We start from the raw sequence: 8,236 nt of genomic DNA, 5'->3' as shown, positions 1-8,236 counted from the left end.
ATCTTGCCTTTTGCAACAACGTGGATGCAACTAGAATGTGTTATGGTAAGCAAATTAAGTCAGTCAGAGAAAGACAAGTATCATGTGATTTCACTCATATGTGGAATCTAACAAAATAGATGAACATAGGAGAATGGAAGGAAAAATAAGATAAAAACAGAGATGAAGACAGTCCATAAGTGACTTGATTAACTCTTCACACACTGAGGACTATTGGAAGGGTGTTGGGTAGAGGGATGTACTAAATAGGTGATGAGCATTAGGGAGGGCACTTGGTGCGGATGACCACTGGGCGTTATATGGAAGTGATAAATCACTAAATTCTATCACTGAAACCATTATTACACTATGTTAACCAACTTGGTTTAACAAAAAAACAAAAAACAAAAAAAACTTTAAAAAGATGGTCACAGACAGAGCACATTCAAAGCCCAGAGTGAGAACACATCTATTCTATTAAAAGACCCTACTATTATATTAAAAGAACAAAACAAGGCTTCGCACATCCTTCCTTTGGCTTTCTGATTTCATACCTCCCACTCTAAGTCTACAAAGCAGCAGGTATAAGCCAGCTGTTCCCAGGAACTCTCTCCCGTTGATTCCTACCTAAGTGCAGTTCCCTATCTGATGACTATTCATCATCGGTTCCACAGTCAGACACGCTCTCCAACACCAAATCTTTGGAGACACAAGCATGAGCAAGCAGGTTGAGACAGGGGCCCAACCATTCCTGCAACGCCCACTGAGGCCATGCTGGCTCAGCCGGCATCACTTGCCCTTCCTCTGGGTCCTCAGACCTTCCCTGGGCTTGGCAGAGGCAGAGCCCTTCCACAAGGCATTGACCACAGTTGCAAACCTTCAAGCAAGAGAAAGGATCCCCCTTCATCTGGTACTTCTCCAGCTGCACCGGATCATGATAGCTCTCCCTTGCGCAAGAAGGGGCCACCTGCACAACCTGACATTCCAACTGTTACAGACAGACATAGGGTTTGGCGGGTTCCACGAGCAGACCCTGTGCCCGGCTCAGAGCAGCTGCCCAGAAGAACCCTCTGTGAGGGTGGAAATGTTCTGCGTTGTAAACATGCGTCTGCAGGGCACCTGAAATGTGGCTAGTGTGGCCAATGGCTGTGTGGCAAGTGGCCGCTGCCCTGGATAGCACAGCTTTAGGATGTACACATGAGGAAGACGTGACCTCCCAGTCCCGGAGGTTTCTGCAGAGGAGCTTGCTGGCCTCATCTGACCATTCATTTGTAGATTCTCCCTGGGCTCATGCATATGTGGCAGCCACTGCGTGAGGCCCTGGGGACACTTAGAGTGGAAGGTCAACACCCAGGTCTTAGGGGAATCCCAGCAGGGGCACATTATAAACAGAGTGAAGAGCATGACACCCCCACACTCATGCTGCATGTAATCCAGAGCAGCGGGGCAGAGGGGGAGCACCAGGAGCCCACCCTTCTCGTTCTGATCTGGACTAGTGCCTGGGCAGACAGCTAGCATAGTGTGGGGCCCAACAGGCCTGGGTGAACTGAGGAGGGACCTTTCCACCCCTAAACCAGTTCCCAGCCCAAGGCTGTGAACAGCAGGCGTTTATTGGGGCCAAACATGGGCTGCCTAGGGCTGAGCCCCTGGGGGACGAGCAGTGACGGAGAGGCTGTCGGTGCCCTTGCAGTGACCATCCAGAGCTGTGGCTCCTGTGCCCATGAGTGGAAGGAAGGTCAGAGACAGTATTTGGACCTGTCCGTTCCCATACCTTTCAGACAAACTCTCACACTGATGTCCTTGGGCCAGGAAAGAGCACAGCAAGGACCACCTCCATTCTGGGATCAGCCCCCACCACTTTGCTGAGCTCCCTGTGCACTGGAGCCTGTGCCCCTCTCACCTCCTCTGCAACTAGAATGTTCTACAGCTGCCCTGGTCACATGGGATGAGATCCCTTTTGTATGAATGTGTTTCCAGGCAGACAACCCTTGGCCAACAGTGTGTAGACAAGGACTGGCTGTCAGGTGATGGCCGGAAGCAGGTGAAAAGTGAAAACTGGTCCCTGCTGGCCCAGGTGGATCGGGTCTGGGAACGTACTTGTGTCTGGCCTGACCCTGGTTCCATCCCTGCTGACACGTCCCAGGTGGGCGAACAGGAGCCCTGACTCCATTGTCTGCTCCTCCCCAGTGTCCACCAATGAAAGAGTCTGGTAGATGGAGAAGAGGCTGGCACAGGAAGGACGCCCCTCTCCCCAGGCTTTTAGGAAGATGTCCGTACGGTGCTCTCACCCGGCATGCTGGCTTGTCCTGCCTCGTCCCACCCAGAAGGAGCCCAAATGTCATCCTTGGTGAGGATAAGGCTGGGCCCAGGTGCTGATGCTACAATGATTCAAATAATCCTGCCACCGTGGTGTCCCCTCCCACCCTCACATAGCCTGGATGTCCTTCGTGTCTTCCCTCTGCAACCCCTCAATATTTCCCGCTTAAGATCTAGTCCAAGACCCTGGATCGTGCTCTCACCCTTTCAAGCTGAAGTATTTGAAGGAGCAAGGACCCTTAGAGCCTGGCTGCTGGTTTCATTCCTGCATGTAACCACACACAGAAGGCATTATCTTCCACACCCCTGGGATACTAAGATCTTGAGATAAAGGATTTCTAGAAGCTGGAGGATCCTCTTCTCAGATACCCTCCAGAACTGGGTGTGGCATACGCCTGCACCAGGGGCCACCTGCCCCAGCCCTCCAGCTAAGAGGGGGAGGGTTCCTTCTCAGGCTCCTTGAATCTCTTTTTGGGAAAGGATAGGAGGGGCAGGAAGGCAGTAACCCTGGGGCAATTATCCCTTTACTGCTGAAGTATGATGGAGCAAGGACTCTGGGATCACTCTAGTCTCAGCTCTGGCGGGTGCCCCACACAAGGAGGATCAGGAGCAAGGACTGAAATTATTACTGATGACAAACTCAGCCTCGAAATTCAGGGTCTGCCTCAGAAAGTAGAGGCGTGAGAGAAAGTACTAGGAATTGGGGGTTAATAAGGCCTCGTCTCCCCGTCCAGCCCCTATCCCCACAGCCTGTGCCGACCCCTCCATAATTCATCACTTCCATAAGCTTCCTGTCCTCAGAGGCCAATTAGATACCATTAGGGCTCCTTCTCCTTCATCAGGATCGGTCCAAGTGCCCTGAAGGCAATGAAACAGCCTCCTCAGAGTTGGTCTACCTTGAACTGAAGTCATGATTCACAGAATCATATGGATTCTGAAAACATATTTCCCTTTCAGAATCCTGTGAATGTTTTCCTGGCTAGTAATAGGATTTTTTTTTCAGCCTATACAAGCTATGTTTGGTGTATAATATACTAACTATATTTAAATTGTCCATATTTATATACTTTGACATACAGACACACATCATGAAGCTCGGTGATGGGATTTTTCTTATGAATGGCAAAGTTCACACCAGCAACTGTGCTCTTTAGGGAAGTATTAATCTAGAGGAACATAAACTTCTCACACAGAGACCACATACAAGCACATACCTGCTCACTTCACACACTTGTCAGTTCACAAAGAGATTCACCCAGTCTCCATGCACACAAACTCACTACCCGAATGCCACACGAGTGCTTGTAAACACATGAACATGGTTTTTACCCTTCGACAATCCGCTTTGTCACTACATCTGTGACCCTCATTTCAATGGAAACCCCAAATCAGAAGCACTCTCCTGACTAAAGACCGCAAATGATTGATTCCTGAATGCGTACCATTCTCCATGGTTCCAGAGACCACAGGAAACTATAGAAAAGAAAATAGCATAAGGGTAAGAAGGTGAGGCACACTGATTGCACCACTCTTTAGATCTTGGTGATATTAGGATCCAATAGGGAACACAGTGGTTGAGTCAAAGGCCACAAAAGCAAATGAATAGGATGGCTGTCAGAAGTTGTATATTCTGGGGGATGTGTCTCTCAAGTTCACTTAGTATGGAGACTATAAAATTCTTCACCCAAGCAGGGAAAATTGCTGCTGATAAACTTAATCCTAGCACACTATTTATCACCAGGTTTGGCACTGCCAGTGGTAAATGTCCCTCTGACCAAGGTAACAGCTGGCAAGAGACAGCCACTCACCACTCTCCCCACCAAGGAAAGAAACCATATCATCTACCATGTATATTGCCACATTTACCACAGAAGTTGATTGGAAAGACACTAAGAAAGTAATTGTGTTCCTCAGGGGAAGACAGGCAAGCTCACTTCACCAGCAGACAGGTGCCTCCTTACAGGAAAAGCCCACGTCTTCTCCTCCACAGGGACACCTAGAAGGACACAATACACACATCAGTACATTGTTAGTACTGCTCAAGAAAACTCAGGGACTTTTCCTTGATACGAACATGGGCCAGAGCATACGGCGGATTTCCTTACCTGCATGGACTGAATGTGACTGCTGAGCCACGCACAGCAGTTTTCCTTGAAGTATGCAGTATGAGGAGTTTTATGTTTGTTTTTTTTAACATTTATTTATTTATTTTTTGAGACAGAGAGAGACAGAGTATGAACGGGGGAGGGGCAGAGAGAGGGAGACACAGAATCAGAAGCAGGCTCCAGGCTCTGAGCCATCAGCCCAGAGCCCGACGTGGGGCTCAAACTCACGGACCGCGAGATGGTGACCTGAGCTTAAGTCGGACGCTCAACCGACTGAGCCACCCAGTCGCCCCGAGGAGTTTTTTGAGAATGTAGACATTGGTTATTGTGCAGTGTCAGTGACACATATCCTCTGGGCAAACCCACATCTCTCTCTCTCTCTCTCTCTCTCTCTCTCTCTCTCTCTCCCCCCCGCTCTTTCAATGTGACTGTCTCTGTTATGCCTTTGTCTCCGAATCTCCCAAGCACACACACACACACACACACACACACACACACGCAGACATACACAGTCACAATCCCGCAACATACATACACATACAGAACCCCAAGACTCATGCACACAAAGTCACACCGCACACAAGGAATACGTTATCTTTCTTATACTGTAGAAACATCACCTACTTTTACACCTGGGACATCGGTCTTTCCCCACCACCCACAAGCACCAGTCCTCCCAAGACTCTGGAATTAGAGTAGCTCTCCAGACTGAAGACAACAAGAATGCCCCACCTATGTCACCATCTAAACATTTTCCTCAGCAAGAAACAGTTTCCAGGAGACATACCTTCTTCCTGTGCTCCTACAGCCTCCTGAATGTTAGCAAAGAAAACACCATCGGGGTGAGATCATGATATACAGTATTTCCACCACTATTCAATTCTCTTGGTGACTTTAGGATGCAAGATGGGACACAGTTGTTGAGTCAAAGGTCCCCAAAAGCAAATGAATAGGATGCTTGTTAGAAGTTGATTTTCCTGGGGATGTGTCTCTCAAGACCACTTAGGATGCCGAGTACAAAATTCTTCACCCAAGCAGGACAAATTGCTGCTGACGAAAAAGATCCTAAGACACTGTTTATTACCAGGTTTTGCACCGCCAGTGGAAAATGTCCCCGTGACCAAGGTTACACTTGGCAAGAGGCAGCCACTCACCACTCTCCCCATCAGGGAAAGTAACATTATCATCGAAAATGTGTATAGTCATATTTACAACAGAAGCTGATTTGAAAGCCACTAAGACAACACTTGTGTTCCTCATGGAAAGAAAGGCAAACTCACCTCAGCCACAGCTTGCTGCCTCCTTTCAGGAAGGGCCCGCTGCTTCTCCTCCTTAGGGACACCTAGAAGGACACAGAATACACGTCAGTACCTTGTTGGTCCTCCTCAAGAATAACTCAAGGACTGTTGCTTGATATGAACATGGGCAAGAGCATACGGAGGCTTTGGTTACCTGCATGGACTGAATGTGACTGCTGAGCCACGCTCAGCTGTATTTCTTGCAGTGTGCAGTATGAGGAGTTTTTTGAGCATGTAGACATTCGTCATGTGCAGTGTCAGTGGCACGTGTCTCCTGGGGAAGCACATCTCTCTCTCTCTCTCTCTCTCTCTCTCTCTCTCTCTCTCTCCTGTCTCTCTCTGTCTTATGAGTGTGTCTCACTCTCTTTGTGTGTTTCCCTGTCCCTCAGTTTTTGCCTGTCTCAAACACACATGCGTGCACACACACCGCACACACACACACACCACAGTGAATACAGTGTCTTCTCACACTGTAAACATACACATAGGTTTTCCCCTTGGAAATCTGTCTTTTCTCCACACCCTCAAGCCTCTGTCCTGCATGGAACCTGGGTTCAGGGTAGCTCTCCACACTGATGCCAGCAGAAATGCCCGATCTTCCTGACCTTAACGATTATTTCATCAGTTGGTTAAGTGTCCCACTCTTGATTTTGGCCCAGGTCATGATCTCAAGGTGTCTGGGATCAAATCCCTGACTGGGATTCCACCCTGCTCCCTCAATCAATCAATCAATCAATCAATCAATGACCTTTTAAAAGTTACCCAACAGACTATGTAAAGTGGTGCAGTCACTACAAAAAAACAATATGGAAGTGCTTCAAGACATTTAAAAAAGAAGTGCCATTTGATCCAGCAATCCCACTTTGGGCTAACACATCCAAAAGCATTGAAATCTGGTCTCCCGAATGTTATCTGCACTCCCTTGTTCTGCATTCACAAAAGCTAAGATAGTGAAACAGCTGAAGGTCCACTGGTGAACAAATGCACAGAGACAATGTGGTCTGTCCATACAATGGGAGACTATTCGGCCTTAAAAAGGAAGGAAATCCTGTCATTTGTGACAACATGGATGGCCCTGGGGGACTTGGTGTTAAGCAAAATAAGCCAGACACAGAAAGACGAATACTGCAGGATGTCACTTACATGTGGAACCTAAAATAGTCAAATGCATAGAAACAGAGAATAGAATAGGGGCTGGAGGGAAGGGAAAGGGAGGCAATGTTGGTGTTTAGGGCACCAAGTTTCATTTGTACAAAAGAAGTCAGTTCTGGAAACCTGCCTTGCAACATAGGGCCTGTGATGAACTGCTTGAAAATCAGTAAGAGTGTGTTTGTAGGTTGAGTACCCTTACCACAAAAGAAAAAGAAGAAAAGCTCCAACAGACATTGTGTGGACAAATACCTTTATCTGGGTGAGACAGTGTAGAAATCAGAGCAATCCAGTCATTGAGAGCATGGGGTTGGTGCCTGTTGGGCTGTGCCTAAGTTCCCTGTACTGCACAATGAAAACTTTCTTAGGGTCTGCTTATTAGTCTTATGGTATGAAGTTGAAAGTGATTAAATGTAGGAAAAGCCTTCGGAAAAAAATGACTGATGGTTCAGAAGCAGTGTGTAAGTGTTTAGTCACTAAATGTCTGGAACTTTAATCTAAACACTTGGTAGTGGTTGAATCTAGAGTGGGGACTTGGATGGCTACAGGACAAAGGAGGATGGAAGCTTCCTTTTCATCCTGTCCATGGCTAGGATGCTTTACAGCTCATGGGGAAGACCTGTTACCATCTCCTGGGATCCCCATATCAACCCCATGGGGCAGAGAGGGCAGGGCCTGTGGCCCATATTTTCTGTGAGAGATTAAGTGACTCACCAAGATTCACTATTCTGAAGAGTGGGAGGTCCAGGATAGGAATGTAGATGTTCAGGGACAGAGATCCCTGAAAATCTGGGGCCTTCCCAGGGCACCTGAGATCATGCCTTGAACCCCTGAGCCAGGGGGTCCCCCAGTCTCTTTATCAAACCTTCCTCCCCAAGGTCTATGTGGAAGACAGTTGATGCCCTGGAGGAGGTGCCTAAGCTAAGAGAAAGGTGCAAATCCTAACTCAGCCTCCCACCTCTAGGTTTCAACCCCTGACCCAAGGCACAATGCAGTTACCACCAAGTGAAGCCCTTCTGAAGGAGCAGGGGAAGCCCAACAGTGGCCATCCTCCCCCGGCATCCACACTACCAGGGGTCTCACAAGGAGCCTTCCCCAATGGCCACTTGGCCACCTTCAGTGGCCAACGGTCTGCTCAGCTCCCAACCGACTCCGAAGCCACCACATTCCAAACCAACTGTCACGTAACGGCTCTGCCAAGAGTTAGCTTCCCTTCAGTTGACTAAGCCTGGCTGAGCAGCTACTGTGAATTAACTGCCAAATTGGCCCATCGGGCTGGTGCTTTGATGGTTTATTGAATGTAGGCTGGGACACTTAACGTGGCACTGAGTATTGGTCTGTGGAACCATCTGAGCAGCCAGGACTAAGGCCTGGCTGGTGGAGGGCAGG

The 8,236-nt window shown here is 48.3% G+C and overlaps 1 long non-coding RNA gene across 1 annotated transcript; it reads right to left on the bottom strand.

The window, feature by feature from the left end:
- Positions 1-385: 385 nt before the first annotated feature.
- Positions 386-4,466, bottom strand: LOC147575434 (uncharacterized). The gene is made up of 3 exons (XR_015242391.1): positions 4,230-4,466; positions 3,738-3,768; positions 386-678 (listed from the first exon to the last, which is right to left on the bottom strand). It is a non-coding gene; the product is annotated as an uncharacterized LOC147575434 (long non-coding RNA).
- Positions 4,467-8,236: the final 3,770 nt, after the last annotated feature.

This window comes from Puma concolor, chromosome D3 (genome assembly GCF_028749965.1).
Source record: "Puma concolor isolate L17-30 chromosome D3, mPumCon1.1.hap2, whole genome shotgun sequence".
NCBI lineage: Eukaryota > Metazoa > Chordata > Mammalia > Carnivora > Felidae > Puma > Puma concolor.
The sequence above is the reverse complement of the archived record's forward strand: the minus strand, read 5'-3'. Positions and strand labels throughout refer to the sequence as shown.